An 18,047-nucleotide genomic window follows, 5' to 3' on the forward strand; every position below is an offset into this window, starting at 1 on the left:
ACTCAGATGAACTTTAGATAGCATCACCTAGGCCTGTCAAAACACCAGCTGCCAGTCCAACGCCCAGAGTTTGTTTCTGTTTTTCAGAACCCCCTCTACGCGCATGGAGTGTAAGTATTATAAAATTCACCCGTTGTGATTGTACATGTTGGAGTTTTTTTTAATCTACATACCTGGCATCCATTCCCCAAATGCAATTTTAGAACATTTCCCCCTGCCTAACAGATTTCCTCAGGCTGGTTTTTGCTTAATCCCTTTTCCCGTCCCAAACCCTCAGCAGCCATAGACCTGCTTCTTTGTCCACGAATGTGCTTCTTCAGCATCTTCTCACTGATGGAAGCTCTAGTTGGTTTGGGCTGCTTACCTGAGTACTTGTCCTACCTGCAGGTCTCTGACATCTAGATTCTCTCACTCAGCAGACATTTTTGAGCTGAATCCTCGTGTGGCGTGTCTCGCTCAGTTCCTTCTGCTGCCTAACTAATCATTTGCTGCATGGATAGACCACAAATTGTTTTTCCACTCACAGGTTCATGGACATTTGAATCCGCTATGGCTTGAAGAGTGTTCCATCTACAATGCATATGTTCAAGTCCGAAACCCCAGTTCCTGGGAATGCGACCTGGTTGGAAGTGAGGTTTTACAACCGTAATTCGTTAAGCTGAGGTCATCCTGGATTAGGCTGGGCCCCTCAACCACTATGGCTCCTGTCCTTACCCAAAGAGGAAACCTGGACACACACGCACAGGATAAGGCCAGGTGAAGGTGAAGGCAGAGAGCAGCGTGATGGGTCTCCAAGGACCATCAACGACAGCTGTCACATCCGAGAGGCTAAGGGTGGGGCTGGAACAAGGTGTCCCCTGCCACTCTCAGGAGGAACCAACCCTGCCAGCACCTTGTTCTCTCAGACTTCCAGCCTCCAGGCAACAAACATCTGTCATGAGAGCCACTCTGTGTGTGTGTGTGTGTGTGTGTGTGTGTGTGTGTGGTGGGGTGGGGTGGGGTGGGGTGGCGTGGGGGCCCTGATTTCCGGTTCTGAATGAGCAATACTGCTAAGAACATGGGCTCCATGTCTCGCTGGTGCACAGTTCCACTTCTACCCCACTGAGATGAGCTCGTGGTTCTTGTCCTTTGTTCTATCGCTGTAGCCTAGCACACTGCATTGTGATGTTTATAAGCCTTGCGTTCCTGTCATAAATCCCGCCTGGATGTAGTATATGTTCTTTTGTAGGATGTTAAACCTGGCTTCTTAAGATTTGGTTAGAGGATATTGTTCTATAATTTTATTTTCTTGAGATGTTTTCATTTGATGGAAGGTGAATACTGGTCTCATTGAATAAATTGGGAAGCATTTCCTCTACTTTCTGAAAGAGTTTGTGAAGGATAAACATTATTCCTCTTTAAAGGTTCAATAGAGCTCACCAGTGAAACCATCTAGCCTAGAATTTTCTTTGTGCGAAGATTGCTCATTACTAATTCAATTTATTATCACTAATCTATTCAGATTTTCTATTTTTTCTTGAATCAGTTTTGGTAATTGATGTCTCTCATAGAATTTATATCTTTATTTTAATTTTTTATTTAATTTATATCTTTCATGGAATTGATCCATTTGAACTAAATTGTCTAATATGTTGGGATTGGTTGTCCATAGTGTTTCCTGATAAAGCTTTTAATTCCTGTAGGATTGGTAGTAGTGTTGCCTCTTTCATCCCTAAATTTGGTCATTTGTGTGTTGCTCTTATTTTCTTGATGAATTTAGCTTTGTAGTTGCTAAAATTTTGGTCACCTTTTCCAAAGAATTAACTTTCAGTCTCACTGATTTTCCTATTGTTTTTGTATTTTATAGTTCTTCCATTCCTAATCTAATCTTCATCACATTTTTCCTTCTGCTCACTTTTCATTTATTGTGCTTTTCTTAATTTCTTGGAAGTGGATGCTTTGTTTATTGATCTGAGACCTTTCTCTTTTTCTTTTTCTTTTTTTCAAGATCTATTTATTTATGCACACAAGAGCTGGGGTACAGGCCAGAGGTGTGGGGGATGAGAGGATTCACCAGAGACAGAGTGGGGAACAGAACAGGCAGACTGACTGAAACACACTGCTGAGGGGAGCAGCAGGCAAGACAGGAGAGGTCCGCTGCGCCATGTGGGTAGCTCTCTGGCCAGCCAGGGATCGAACTCGTGCTGTAGAAGCTGCGGATTAATTCATAGTGTGGTGCTTAACCCCTTGCGCCACCAGGGAGCCCCCTTTCTCCTTTTCTGGTGCACATGAATAATTACATTTCCTTCCAAACCCTTCATAAGCTGCATCCATAACATGATATGCTGCATTTTCATTTTAATTTCATTCAAAATATCCTTTAATTTCTCCCATGATCTCCTTTTTGACCTAATGGCTATAGTAAGTGTAATGCTTAACCTTAAAATATTTGGGGAGGGGCCTCCATGGTGGTGCAAAGGATTAAGTGTCAGCACTGTGAGACAATCTGCAGCTACTGCAACACGAGTTCCATCCCCGGCCAGGTAACTGCCCACATGGCACGGCAGACCTCTCCTGTCTCCCCCACTGCTCCCCTCAGCAGTGTATTTCGGTCAGTCTGCCTGTTCTGTCCCCCCCGCTCTGTTTCTGGTGAATCCTCTCACTCCCCCGCACCTCTGACTTGCATCCCAGTTCTTGTATGCATAAATAAATAAATCTTAAAAAATAAAATATTTGGGGATTTCCCAAATTTCTTTCTGTTTTTGATTTCTAACTTAATTCTGTGGTGAATTCAATAAAGATGATTGTATGATTTCATTCTTTTTAATTGTATTGAGACTTATTTTTTGATATAGCATCTGATCTAATCTAGAGAATATTCCACATTCACTTCACATGAATGTGAAGTCTGCAGTTGTTGGTGAAACTTTGCATGCCTGTAAAAAATCCCTCCTGAATGTAGAATATATCACTAACTCATTCTATGAGTTAGGTTGCATAAATTGATGTGTCTTTGTTTTTTTTCTCTCACCTCCAACCCCTACACCCCTTTGATCCTTTCACCCTCGTCTGCCCTCTTAGCCTCAGAAAATCACTCCCTTTATGATGGCCCACGTTTTTATAAGTGTTTCACTTTATTGAATTATCTGCTGTATAAATATCCAATATTTGTCTTTGTCATTCTGACTTGCCTCATTACACACAGTTCTCTCTACTGCTCCATTTTGCTGTAAATGGCAACATTTCATTTTTCCTTAGGGCTGAATAGTATCCGTAGTGTGGATATACATCTTCTTGATCCAACTAATAGTGTTTGTTTTAAGTCCTTTTTATCTTCGCTGCTTTTCTATCTAATTTTCCATCAGTTATTGAGAGTGGGGTGTTGAAATCCCCGACTCTTGAACTCCAACCACGCCAACTGTCCCTTAATTCTGTCAGTCCCTCAGGTTTATTTTATACTGTTGAGGCTCCATTATCAGATGTATGTATATTTATAATTGTTGTGCATTCCTGATGTATATCATTGTATTGTCATTATGAAACACTGTCTTTGGCTGTAGTAAAATCTCTTAAAGGCTATTTTAGCTGCCATGCTTATAGCCAGTCCAACTCTCTTTTGGATACTTTTTGTGTAGTATGTCTTTTTCCATCTATTCACTTTCAGTCTATTTGTGTATCTGAATATGAGTGTGTCTCTTTGGATTTTGCTGTTTTCATCCAATCATAATATCTCTACTCTTTAATTGGGATATTTAGACTTTTCACATTCAACATCATGTTTAGATTTACATTTGTCATTTGCTGTTTACTTCCTATCTGTCTTCCATCTGCCTTATTTCTCTATTTCTCTTTGACTGTTTTCTTCCGTGTTACATAAATATTTTTAAAATATCTTTTCAATTCCTGTTAATTTTTTTTTTACTGTTTTTACATGTGTTTTATTAGTGGTTGCTATATAGATGATAACACCTTTTCAAAATTAGTTGAGATTAATACTAATTTAATTCTGGTAAATTACAGAGACTTTGCTTCAATATAGTTCAAATTTCTCCCATCTCCTATGTGTTTTTATTATCATATGTGTTAACATTTATATATGGTATAAACTCTACAGTGCGGGCTTATAATTTTTGCTTTACATAATCTTTTGTCTTTTCAAGAGAAGTTAAGGAAAGAAAGGAGGGAAATGTATTTGTAGAGTAATTTATGTTAACCCACATATTATATTAACATATATTAATATATAATAAGATGCAAGTATATTTTATTATATAAACCCATTTCCAGTGCTTTTTGCTTTGTCCTTTGAATTCAAGTTGCCATCTGATGTTGCTTCCTTTCAGTCTGAAGAACTTCTTGTAGTATCTTTTGAAAGGCAAGACTACCATCACCTCCACTGACAATGCCACTGGGCATTGCTGTCACCACTGTGAATTCCCTTCACCAGGAAGATATCTTCGGGCCCCGCCCTGGCAGAGCCTCCACACCCACTGGGCAGGAGGGCAGGGAGGAGTCCTCCACAAAGATGTCTCCCTCTTCTCACCCAAAACTCGGCAGTTTTCAAGCACAAGCACTTCTCACAATTTCACATGGTTTGGTTGATTTCCAGAGCACAGAAATGGTTGTTCTGGTAAATCTCGCCCAGTTCAGGGTGCTTTCTAGGGAGAGAATGTGCTGACTTTCTGCTTGGCTGAGCCAGAACACCCTTGTCCACTCCCCTACCCCTCACATTTGTGATCCTTTAGACCTGGATCGCAGCTGCAGAACTGACATTTAATGAGCCCTCATGAGTGCAACCGCTCTGCAGACCCCTGCTTCGGGGCACTCCAGCTCCCGTAGATGAGAGACACCTCCTCAGATAGGAATTCAGGGTGAGCACACCTAACATTTCGTTTCAGACTTGCTCCCAGGAAGATGGCACCTACTCAAGCCAGTGAGAAATGTTTTTGTGGTAGAAACTTTTGCTAGAAGTAAAGGTGACTTGATAGTTTTGTTAACACAGGGTTCAAGAGAAACCAGTCATGTAAAAGTATCTGTTCTGACCCCATCTCATTCCCCATCAGCATCAAAAAGACAGGGCAGGTCTGGGGATGCTTCAGCACATCAGTCTGTGAGAAACCCCACCATCATTTTATCAGAAATGCCAGACCCTTCCAGACCAGGATGTTCATTCTCCCAGAGACCCTTCCTCAGACTGTGGACAACTTTCTGTCTCCTGCACAAATGCTGCCTTACCTGCTCTCCCACTTGGAGACGGACCCCCTGCATCTGGAGGACAGAGGTCAGGTGTCCATGGAGAGGGCACTTCCTTTCCAGGTGGTGTCCTTGGGGCCCTGGTTGGCTTCTGCTGTAGAGCAGGTGGCCCAGTTAATTCTATTTTTGGTGGGGTTTTTTTTTTTTTTGGCCCAGTTAGTTCTGGACCTGTGACAGCTATAGTGTGACTAGTCCCACCACTGTCATCTCTCTCTCATCACCAAATCCCACCTCTTTGCATTGGCCCCAGTTTCTAGCTGATCCACCAGTCAACTCGACTCTCACATCCCAACAAATGGGCCCACAGTGACCTGGAGGTGCCTTTGTGCTAGACACATGCTACATGATGCTCTTCACGCTGCCTTCCCCTGGTACCTCTGCCACACCCTACTGCCCTGTTGCCCCCTCCCCTGTTGAAGTGTCTTCAGAGGGTGCCTCTCAGAGTCTGGCCCATCCCTCCACCTCCTATTGAACACATGTCTCTGGATCCTCAAGTTCACAAGTTCTTCCATCGCTGTCTAGAAGTTTCTACCTCAACTCTCAAAGCTCACAGAGGGTAAGTGAGGACCCCCAGGCTCACCCCACTCACTTCCTCTAAACCTCTCTCCTTTTCCTGCTCTTGCCACATTATTTAGGAAAAGGCATTTCACTTTCTCCACCTTGGAGAGTTAAAACTTCAGCAGTGTCTGAACCCACTGGAGGCTTGTTAGAGCACAGATGACTCAGCACCATCCCCAGGGTGACCCCAACAAGGCTGGAACCTGAGGATTGTGCATTCTAGCAAGTTCCCAGGAGAAGCTGGTCCACTAACCACATTTGAAGAACCGCAGATCTGCCTACTGCCCTGATCTCTTGCTACCCCTGATTTATAATAAAATTTTATAATCTTGTAACAAGGATTCACTGTCACCTTCTCTCTCCTCCCCACTCTCCACCTCTGAATTGTGTTTATTGAGGTAACTTGATTTACAACACTATTTCCGGTGCACAGGGTCCCAGCTCTCCCAGCGAATGTTGTCACACAGCGCCCGCCAGCGAAGTCCCGTCCATCCTGCACCACAGTCCACCGGGCCCTCCCCCCTCTGCTCCATTCTCCCCACCCTTCCCTCCTCTCCTCTGGGAGCCTCATTGCTGCATTCAGATTTCACGGGTTAAATGGTTTTTTTTTTTCCTGTTCCTTTGCTTTCTTTTTCATATTCCACGCAAGTCAAATCATCTGAAAAATTGTCCAAAATCGCCTTTCTCCTTCTGACTTATTTCTGCTTATCATACTTACTCAGACCCCATCTAAGTTGTTTTGGAAGACTCTCCCCTTCATCCTCTTTTTAAAATAGCCGAGCAGTATTCCATCGTGTGTGTATACACGATGCTCTTCACGCTGTACATGTAGACACACACACACCACATCTTCCTAATCCACTCATCTGTCTTTGGGTGCTTGGGTTGTTTCCATAACTTGACTGTTGCAATAGTGCTGTGGTGCACATAGGAGTGCATTTGTCCCTTTGAATTAATGCTTTTGTGTTCTTTGGGTAGATATCTAGAAGTGGAATTGCTGGATCATTGTTAGGGGGAAATGATGTCCTGAGCTAATCCCACACAGGCTTTGTGGACCCCACCCCCACTCCAGACTAAAGCCATCAAGACATTGGGAAAGACAAATTCCATCACCACCAAAGGGAAGGTGGCTGGGACCTGAGGGTGGAGTTAAGCAGCCAGGTTGGGTATAAAAACCAAACACGTGGGCCTTGGGCTGGCTCACTGTCGCTCGCCTCCTGGCTTCACGGCTCCTGGCTGGCAGCCAGCTCTGAGTGCTATTTGGGATTCCTGCTCGGTGGATCGGGTAGGACTCATTTAAAACTTTGTCTCCCACTTTTCTCCCTGAGCTGTACATTTCCTCATTTCCCCTTCCCTTGTCAATAAACCTTTTATGAACCTTTCGCGTGTGCCTGCAATAGAACATTGGATTGATAAGTCCTTTTTAAGCGCGCAGGTGAGGACACACAGTCAGGCAACCCATTTTGTATCGGGGCTGCTCTATAACAATATGGAAGATCTATTTTTAATATTTTGAGAAATCTCCATAGTGTTTTTCCACTGACCGGTCTACCGTCCCCTAACAGTGCTTGCTGTTTCTGTCACCAGCGCTTGTTGTTTGTGGTCTTTTTGATATGAACCGTCTCACAAGTGTGAGGTGGTGTCTCATTGTGGCTTTAATTTGCATTTCTCTGATAAGTGATGATGAATATTTTTTCTCGTGCCCATTGGTCACCTGAATGTCTTTTTTGGACAAGTGTCTGTCTAGTTCATCTGCCCATTTTTTTATTGGATTCTTTGTTTTCTTTCTGTTGGATTCTTTGTAGAATTTGGATATTCAAATTCTTGTCAGATGGATAATGTGCAAAAATTTTCTTGCATTCAGTAGGTCGTCCTTTTGTTTTAATGGTGACTTCTTTTGCTGTGCAGAAGCCTTTTGATTTGATATATGTGTTTATTTTTGCTTTTGTTTCCCTTGCCATCAAAGTCAGTCACCAGAGACATTCCTAAAGGCAGCATTACGGACTGTTTTTCCTTTGTTGTCTTCTATGCATTTTATGGTGTCTAGCCTTATATCCAAATCTTTGATCTATTTTTTAAATAATTTACGTATATGGTGTGAGATAGTGGTTATTTATTCTCTTAGATGTGGTTTCAACCTATTATCTTCTAAGGTGGGGTGATGCTATTTATTGTACAAACTAGATCACCTTTGATGAAAAATGGATTGATATTAATAATAGTCCCAAGGCCACAAGTGTAGGTGGGACTGCCCTAAGCAAACTAAGATATCTGGTCATCCCCTGCTATGTCCTCAGGATAATTATCTTTGGAACTCACAGCAATTACTTACTTGTTGTAAGGGTGAACAGACTCTCCTTTTCCTGGGACAAAAAAGGCCCTGGCTCAACCTTGCAGGGAATGTGATTTAAGCAGGAAACAAAAATACAGTTGTTTAATATTGTCCAAACAGTATCCACATCATATGTATTTGAAGTTATCCACTATAGCCCCCAAGAGCCTGACCAGCCTGTAGCCATAAAATCAAGGACGTTTGCATGTTCCTTTAAACACAAGACTCCACCAGCTGGATTGGAAATTAGCCCTCCCCCGAGTCCTTAGCTGTTTCTGGGCATACCCAAAGTAACAGCCACATGTGCCCACAAACCAGAATGTCAGCTGCCGCCTCATGTGGCGTGCTTCTTCCTCTTCTGCCCCGGCTTCTTACTCTCACCCAAAGAAGTTTCACCTCTGCCACTGCCCATTGTGAGGACACCTGGTTCCATGCCCAGTGTGCTGCTCCAAAGCCCCCTGCCTTCTGCTGCTGGAGCATGGTTGGGTTTTAGGTACAATCTCCCCCAAATCCCTGCTACGCTTTGCTTCCTGGGCCCCAAGTTGGGTATGTTTTGAAGGCAACATCAGTAGCATTTGCTGACAGTGAGGATGTTGTGTACAAGATTTGAGGGATCCAGGATGATTCTGGGGTTTTGTTCCAATGCATGAGGTTATTAACTATGATGGTCAGGGTGACAGTGGACAGAGCACCTTTGACGGAAAAGGTCAGTGGTCTCGTTGTAGGCACAGTTAAGTTGTGATTTTTCAGATATCTACGATAAGAAAAGTAATAAACGCTGCCAGTTGTGACAACAAGAATGAACCTAGAAGGAATTAAGTGCTTAGTGAAATAAGAGAAAGTCAAGCAATACATGATTTCTCTCATGTGGTATGTAGAGAAAACAAACAGATAGGCTAAATAAAACAAAAATAAATTTTTGGTCTGTAGACCAGTGCGTGGTTACCAGAAGGAAAGAGGAGAAGAGTGGGTGAGTCGGGACAAAGTGAACAAGGGTGTGATTTGGACTCTTAGTGGTGAACTTTTAATAAAGTCACATGTTGATTCTCAGTGATGAACACCTGAAACTTACGATGTTCTAATGCAATGTTACGTCAATAAAAATTTAATTTTAAAAAGAAAGGTAATAATGGATAGTAGTGTTTCTTTTTTTTTTTTTTTTTTTTGCATAGAAGAACTGGGGTGTAGGTCAGAGGTGCAGGGGTGAGTGGATTCACCAGAGACTGAGTGAGGAGGAGAACAGGTAGATACATCGAAATGCACTGCTAAGCGGAGCAGTGGGTGAGACAGGAGAGGTCTGCTGTGCCAAGTGGGTCAGCTCCCTGGCCGGGCATCGAACTCACACTGTAGTGGTGATAGTGCTGAGACTTAACTCCTAGGCTGCCAGGAAGGCCCAGTAACAGTCCTTAAGGCAACAGTTGTCATCAGAGAACTGAATTTAAATGTTAGATTATTTTCAATTCCAGCTGTATTGATCGCCCGACCAACAACCCCCTTCCTCTCCTGCCAAACTCGTGGGACTCAGCTTTTGTCCCCCTGGGATTGACTGGAGGAACTCCTGATTGTCCAGACTGACTAGGGGGACAGTGTCCTGCTCACCAGAGAGGAGTTTAGAGGTGAACCTGAGACCCAGCCAGCTCTGATGAGCAAGACACGAAGGGGAAATCATTTGGAGACTTCTGAAAAATGTTCCTTTTCTTTTAAAAAGATTTTCAGGGAGAAGTACTGGCGTGGCTTCCTCTCCTGGATATCCAAGGGCAAACGTCTTGCAAATATCATGGCCAAGCTGGAAGACATCAGTTTCCAGCACATTGCACTGGCACATCCTTCTGCATCTCTTCTGAGAGATCATGATCCCTTCGTTGGTTAAGCCACTGCGAGGTAGGTTTCACCACTCACGGGCCACGGCATCCTCCTATACACAAAGGAAGGGGCAGGGAGGTCCTCCCAAAGAGGAAAGCTCAGGCATGTTCAAGGCAGTAGATTAAGAGGAAAGTTCATGGTCATAGATTAAGAGCCCCAATTTATCACTGGCAAAGCAGGCCAGTGCCCGTTTTAGGATGATTTCTGGTACAAAGCACTGACATGGTTATGAACATGAACAAGAAACCACTTGCTCTGTCCTAGAACTGTACTTTTCCGTTGCCAGAGAGGAGAGGAGCTTCATGCTATGAGGGCATCATATCGTGCCTACTCCTAGCTGCTTTTCCGTGGCGCCGAGAGTCGAGTCTCTGAATTGCTGTCACACCCCTTACTTTCACTCTGTACTCACAAGCACCTACTAGGAGGCCAGGCAGATATCGTGATCCTCACTTTACAAATGAGGAATTAAGATTCAGAGAGGTAATCACAGCCCAGAAATCCCAACACCCAGATTGGAATCCAGTTTTTTAAATCCAGGCCAACATGCTTTCAATCCACCCCACCATGGAATTTGTTTTAAAGACTGAAATGATATCATTGTTCTTGCTTCGTTGTTCTGCTTTTTCATATTAAGTAAAGAAAATAAATATCATCAAATTCCCATGTGTCATGATTCAGACAAAACATTAAGTCCCCAGGCCTTTGGGGTATGTTTGATTTTCTATTACTAAAAATAACAGTAACTTCCCTTCACATGGCATTTGATCTGGGTCTCATTCCTCCTTACAGCTTCTGACTGCATGTGTTTTGAGTTAACCTTTTAGTACCTTATAGAACAGGGTTCAGAATCACATTAATTATAGAAGTGATCTTTTTATTACTTTTGACAGTGAACCGGTATTTAAATTTATAACTGCTGTGTTACATCTGCGCTCATTGTACTGGGAATGCCACGAAATGTTTTTCTTCTCGTGAAACTCTTCAATTGCATGGGAATAAAAACTCTGAATTGGCTTCAAGTGAGAAATCGGGTCCAGTTTTACCAAGACAGGTCAAACCAGTTCAGCTGGGTGAAAAAGTGGTTCTTAGCAAGTTTGTTTGAGAATGAGTGTGGAATGTCACTGTTGGTTTTTGTCTTTAAGATGAGACAAGTTCCAGAAATGTGACTAAGCTGAATTTTTAAAATAAAATTTTTACTGGCTTACGATATTGTATGTATTTCAGAGGTATAGCTCCACACCTCATTGTGTCTAAGCCTCACCACACTGACCCCCAAAGTCCTGGTGCCCTTCCCACCCCAAATTGACCCCCTCTTCTCTTCCTTCCATTCCTGTCCTCTTTCCCTTTAGTCAACACCATATTTCCCCCAGCAGTCTGAGTTATTTGTGCTAGTTCTTCTCTGTGTTTATTTATATTTCACATCTGAAACCACACTGTGTTTGTTTTTTTCCTTCTGAAATATTTCAGTTAGCATAACCACCTCGAGTTCCATCTGTATTGTCTTGAAAGGTAAGAGTTCACTTTTTTTTCGTAGCTGAGTCATCTCTTATTGAGGGTCTAAACCACATCTTTCTAATCCACTCATGTGTCATTGGACATTTATGTTGTTTCCATAGCAACAACTCGGGCTGTTGGAAATAGTATGCAATGAACATAGGGGTGTATATGTCCTCTTTGAATTCGTGTTTTTGCATTATTTGGATAGATACCTAGGAGTGGAATTGCTGGATCGTATGGAAGATCTATTTTTAATAGTTTGAGAAATCTCCATGCTGCTTTCCATAGGGGCCGGAATACTCTACATTCCCACCAACAGTGTATGAGGGTTACTTCTGCTCCACACCCTTGCTAGCAATTGTTGTTGGTCTTTGTGACAAGGGCCATTCTTGCAGATGTGAAGTGGTATTTCATTGTGGTTTTGAGTTGTGCTTCCCTAATAATAAATGAGGTTGGGCCTTTTTTCATGTGCCTTTTGACCATCTGGATGTCTACTTTGGAGAAGTGTCTGTTCAGATCTTCTGCCTATTTTTTAATTGGGTTGCTTGTTTTTTTGTTGTTGAACTGTATGAGTTCTTCATATAGTTTGGGTATTAGCCCCTTGTTGGATATATGATATGCAAATATTTCCACCCAGTCAGTTTGTTGCCTTTCTGTTTTTCTGGTGTTTTCTTTCAGTGTACAAAAGCTTTTGAGATTAATGTTCCCATTTGTTTATTTTTGCTTTTGTTTTCCTTGCTGATGGTCGATGTCCAAGAATGTATCACCTATGTTTTCAACAAGCTTAGTTTTTCAAAGAGCAAATCATATTTTAAATGTCCCAAGGAGTTTAGATTATGACAATGTGTTTGAGGTGAAAGTATTCCTGCCCCCTAATTATTTTAATAGTGTACACTTTTTTTTAAAGATTTATTTATGCATACAAGAGCTTGGGTATAGGCCAGAGGTGTAGGGGGTGAGAGGATTCACCAGAGACAGAGTGGGGAACAGAACAGGCAGACTGACTGAAATACACTGCTGAGAGGAGCAGCAGGGGCAAGACAGGAGAGGTCTGCCTCGCCATGTGGGTTGCTCCCTGGCCGACCGGGGATTGAACTTGTGCTGCAGAGGCTGCAGATTGCTTTATGGTGCAGTGCTTAACTCCTTGTGCCACCAGGGAGGCCCTCGTGTATACTTTTTATAGTGCAAAGAAAACACTGTCATGAACCAAGAGACTAGATCCGGGGTCAGTGTTGATTCTTTTCTCAGGTATTCTTGGCTCTTGGTATCTTCCTCTGCAAAATAAGGTACTGACAAGATGAATGAGTTTCCTCCTGCTGCTGTAACAATTTACCATATACTTACCATATACAATTTACTATATATATGGCTGAAAACAATACAAATTTCTTCCCTTACATTTCTAGAGGTCAGAAGTCTGATAGAGTTTACACTGAGCAAAAATCAAGGTATTGGCAGATCCATACTCTTTTGGGGGGGTCGTTTGGAGTGCGTCTGTTGCCTGGCCTCATCCTGTATCTGGAGGCAGCCTGCATTTCTTGCCTTATAGCCACCTTCTCTATCTTCAAAGCAAAGTCAGACATGACCTATTGAGTCTTTCCCACATCACATTATTCTGAAAATGACTATTCTGCTACCCTTTCTCACTTTGAATGATTTTTGTGTACTTTGATCAGTCCAATCCAGGATCATCTCTTTATTTTAAGGTCAACCGATTAACAAACTAAATTCCATCTAGTACCCTTATTCCCCTTTGCCAGGTAACCTAACATATTCACAGATTCTGGGGGTTGGGATATAGACATCTTTGAAAGCCATTATTCTATCTACTATACTCGGCGATTTCTTGGATCTTTCCAATTCAAAATTTTGTGAAAAATAATTAATATAGTCATCCTCTATTCTTTTTCCTTTAGGGTGCAATATATAAAACACAGTCAACTAGGTTATAAGGTGAGAAATAGAATGATATTTTATTGTTTGTTTAAATGTTACTCTTTTTTAAGATTTATTTATTTATTATGCAAGCACTGGGTACAGTAGAAGCACGGGAGGGTGAGAGAATTCACCAGAGCCAGAGCAGGGAGCAGAACAGGCAGACCGATGAAGTACACTACTGAGGGGAGCAGCGGGCGGCAGGAGAGGTATGCCACACCATATGGGACCCTCACTGGTGGCCCGGGATCGAACCGGCACTGCAGAGGCTGCGGGCAGCTTCGCAGCCCAGGGCTCAACCTCTGTGCCACCTGGAAGGCCCTAAATGTTTCATTATTTTTATAAAATGAATTCTAATCACATAGTTCAAAAACCAAAACACAATAAGGAATAGATTGAGAGACTGTACACCCACCCCCAGTCATCTGTATGTATCACTATTTATTGATCCAATCCCTATTAATTTCCTGGGGTTTCCATAACAAATTATGACAAACTGAGTAGGTTAAAACAACAGAAAGTCATTCTCTTATAGTCCTGGATGACAGATGTCCAAAATCAATGTCAACAGAGTTGTGATCCCAGAAAAGTCTCTAGAGAGGAATCCTTTCCTACCTCCTCCAGCTTCTGGTGACTCCAAGCATTCCTTGGCTTGTAGCTACATCACTCCAATCTCTGCCTTCTAGTCACATGACATCTTCCCTGAGTGTGAGTCTTTCTTCCCCTCTTCTAATAAGGACACCAGTCATAGGATTTAGGGTCCACCCTAATCCAGTATGACCTCATCTTATCTAATTATATCTGCAAAGACCCTAATTGCAAATACGGGCCCATTCACAGGTCCTAAAGTTTAGGATCTGAACTTATGTTTTGGGAGGAAATCATTTAACACCTATGGGTGAACCTGTGGATGTTTTCAACAATTTTCTATTAGAACAAATGCTGCATATTTTCTTATAGAGTTGGATGTATATTCTTATGGACTTCAGAAGAACAAATCCCTGAAAAGTACACATGCAGAGTAATAATTTTTTGCCTAATTGTGCTTCAAAAAATGTTACATAGGGCCTCCCTGGTGGTGCAAGGGGTTAAGTCTCTGCACTATGAAGCTATCACCAGCCACTGCCTCCTGAGTTTGATCCCCAGCCAGGGAGCTGACCCATAAGACACAGCAGACCTCTCCTGTCTCACCTGCTGCTGCCCTCTTCTCCCCTCAGCAGTGTGTTTCAGTAGATCTGTCTGTTCTGCTCCCCACTTTGTCTCTGGTGAATCCTCTTACCCCCTGCTCCTCTGGCCTACTCCCCAGTTCTTATATGCATAAATAATAATAATAAATCTTTGAAAAAAAAGTTACATATATTTCCATCCCCACCATCACCAAACTCTCATAACAAGTCCCTTTATCTACCACTTTGAGAAATAAAAAATCTCATTCTTAATTACTGTTTCTTGGATTATTCATGCAAATGAGCATAGTTTTGTGTTTATTGACTCTGTGTAAGTCTGTAAATTGCTTGTTCTTTCTTTTTTTTAACAGGTAGTCTACTTCTTAGTTTATCCACTTTAGACACTTGAAGTGCTTTTTTTAGGACACCGTCTTTTTTTCTTGTCTGTCACTTGAATAGAACTTGCTATTTTATATAAATCTAAGGCAAATGATTGTATGAAAGTATATATCTACAGTGAAGGGGTATTAACTTGTCAGTGTTGCAATTCGATGATGCAGCTGTGATGTGAGTATGGAAAATACCTAATAATATTATGATAAACGTGCTGGGTCCATTTCCTGGATACACACACACACACACACACACACACAGAAAATATGTCAGATTGGGAGTTTATATGTATCTGGGAGAAGGTAAAAATCCCTTCTCTTTTTAAATGATAAGACTTCAAAGGGAGTTGGGTTATCAAACTAGTGGTAAACATCCAACAGGCAGTCTGTTCATCCTGACTTCCTCTTCTTCACATAGAGTCATTTAGTTTATAATCTAGAAATGTGGAGCAACTCCACTGCTGACTGTGTTCCCCAAAGGACTGAGGGCAGGACATGAACAGATTTGCACACTCAGGTATATGGCGGCTTATTCACATAAGCCAAAAAGTGGAAGTAATCACACCTCCATGGACAGATGAATGGATAAGAAAAGTGGTATGTTCACACCATGAATGGTATTCAGCCTTAAAAAGAAGGAAATTCTGATCCATTCTGTAACATGTGAACCTTGACACAAAAGGACAAATCCTGTGTGATGCACTTCTCTGAGGGACCTGGAGTGTTCAGATCCATGGAGATGGAAAGTGGCATGGTGGTGGCCAGCGTGAGACTCTTCAAGCAAAACCTCAGACCCAAACCAGAGACACTTGTGCTAAGACCCCTCCACCAAAGTGAGACTGAGTTACAGTTTTGCCCCTCTGCTGGGAACCTTATATCAGTCAGCCATCACCTTATCAGTGCTAGTTAGATAATAATCTGCCTGACAACCCCCTGCCATCCCCAAAGGGAACAAAATTTGCAATAAGGAACCTTCTTTCTGGGTCAATATAACTTCCTTGTTCCCACTCTCTTCTGCCTATAAAATTCTGACTTTGCCCAGCTCCTAGACACTCTCTTTCATCTGCCTAATTGGACAAAGACTGATTAAAACTGATATTGACTCAGTCACTAACATTTTTTCATATGCCTGTTTCTCTTTTAATAAGGTGAGGGTTTTCAGTTCTCAGACTTTTTCCCTCCAGAATTACAAAGAACCGAAAGCCCTCTCAGACACGGCTTTCTCCCGCTTTGGCTTTTCTATGTTGGTCATCGCCGAGCCTCCAGTGCCAGAACAGCCAAGATGCCCAGACACTAAAAACTGCAGAAAGATGGAAAGACACTGGAAGCCTCCCATTAGAGCAGCTAGAATGGTCCATGTTTCCATTATGTTACATTTACACTAATGAGAGAAAGAGCTGATGTTGAAGTGATTGCTGGGATCCATCAGACCTTGGGGTCAGTCCCTAGACCTCCATTTGAAAGACTGGCACAGATACCTGTCTGGAAATGTCAGCTAAAGCCCCAAACCAAGAATGTCAGTGACATGTGACAAATCACTGACATTCCAAAGACAGGAGTAAAACTTGCAACTTGCTGAGAGGCAACTGAACTGGTTCTTTGACCTATGTGAATGGAAAAAGGGAGGCATTCAGCAGCCCAATCAGGGTTAAGTGTTAGTTGGTTTTGGCAGAAGGAGTGATTTTCCCACTCCCAACCCCCACCCACCACCACCCACTCAAGGCAAGTAACAGGTCTTCCAGAGAAGCCTGCAATGGAGTGTGGGGCTTGCCGGCCCAACAGGGAGCAAGACAGACCAGGATGAGCTCGAGGACACTCGGGGTGTGGATAATGGAGAGCAGGGCAGGAGTTGTGGGGTATTGTGGGATGAAGAGGAGTCGTGGTTTAGGAGAGAACTTTGCCTTTCATTATGTTATCATTCTCTGGTCTCCATAATTTCTTTAATGATCTGTATTACTTTTTTAAAAAATTAAAGCTAGTTATATTTATGTTCAATTTGTTTAAAAGTTACTTTGCCCCCCCCCCCACCTTTTAGGAGAACAAGGCTGACTGTTAAAAATCAATGCTCAAACCTTAATGTACATAAAATCACCTGGAGAACTGGCTCATAATGTAGGCTCGGATCCAGCAGATCTGAATTTCCAACCAGCACCCTGCTGGCCCACAGATCTCACTTGGAGTCCCAAGAGTTAAGTGGCTTGGCCCAGAGTGCCCCAGCCAGCACTAGAATTCCAATCTCCTGCCTCCCCAAACTAGGTGGGCTCTCTCTTGCCTCTCTACTTCCAATTGACCGCCAGTGAGTCAGAGCCTCCTCCCAGATGGTGGCATGCCCCCAGCTTCGCTTGGTATAGTGGGTGTCTCCCTGTTGGTGTGGGGAAATAGTTGATTTTAAAACAAGGACCGCTGATTCAGTTCAATCTCCGCCTTCTATAGAGTCCTGTTTCCCTTAGTGGTTATGTAACCAGTTAGGTAACAGCAGCGTGAGCTAATGCTGTTTGTCCTTCGCAAGAAGGAGTTGGCTGGAAAAGGGCCTTCCAGATAGCGAGAACATTCCTCTGGGACGTGGGGCCACGCAGGGGAGCCTGCTTGTCACACTGAGCAATCTTTCTAGGCTCTCCTGAACACGCTTGACATGTGGCTCAGCACCACCCAGTGTGTCCTTGCTGCTGAGCCCTCTCCTCTAGCCTTCCTGACCCCCCCCAGTGGGAAGGTTCATGAGAACAAGAAATCACCTTAGGTGACATGCCTAGCATTTAGTGCTATGCCTCTGATGCCACTAAAACACCATAACCCAGTGAAAATGGTGCTGGTGCCCATCGGGGCCAGGATGAGAATCAAGGCTTTCTTAATTTCCCCCTCACCATCACATACCCATTTCACAGGTGTGCAAACCACCTCTCAGCTGGGTCACTTCACTGAGTTGATTCCACATTTTCTGGGGCAAGCCAGGTCTTTTTCTCTTTTCTCTCCCCCATAAGCTCTTCACATGTCAGGCTCCTCTTGCCTTTCAGGTCTATATTTCCATGTCACCTTCTCAAACAGACCATTCCAGACCAAACTCCATCCACCCAT

At 42.9% G+C, this 18,047-nt stretch overlaps 1 long non-coding RNA gene across 1 annotated transcript in view; it reads left to right on the forward strand.

Moving 5' to 3' along the window:
• Positions 1 to 18,047, forward strand: part of LOC119257244 (uncharacterized) — a 69,260-nt gene that overhangs the window by 5,062 nt on the left and 46,151 nt on the right. The window contains exons 2-3 of the long non-coding RNA XR_008553760.1: positions 527 to 756; positions 9,831 to 10,003. This is a non-coding gene — a long non-coding RNA (uncharacterized LOC119257244). The remainder of the gene's footprint in view (positions 1 to 526; positions 757 to 9,830; positions 10,004 to 18,047) is intronic.

This window comes from Talpa occidentalis, unplaced genomic scaffold (genome assembly GCF_014898055.3).
Source record: "Talpa occidentalis isolate TD23 unplaced genomic scaffold, MPIMG_talOcc4v2.1 talOcc4.4, whole genome shotgun sequence".
In the NCBI taxonomy this organism is placed as follows: domain Eukaryota; kingdom Metazoa; phylum Chordata; class Mammalia; order Eulipotyphla; family Talpidae; genus Talpa; species Talpa occidentalis.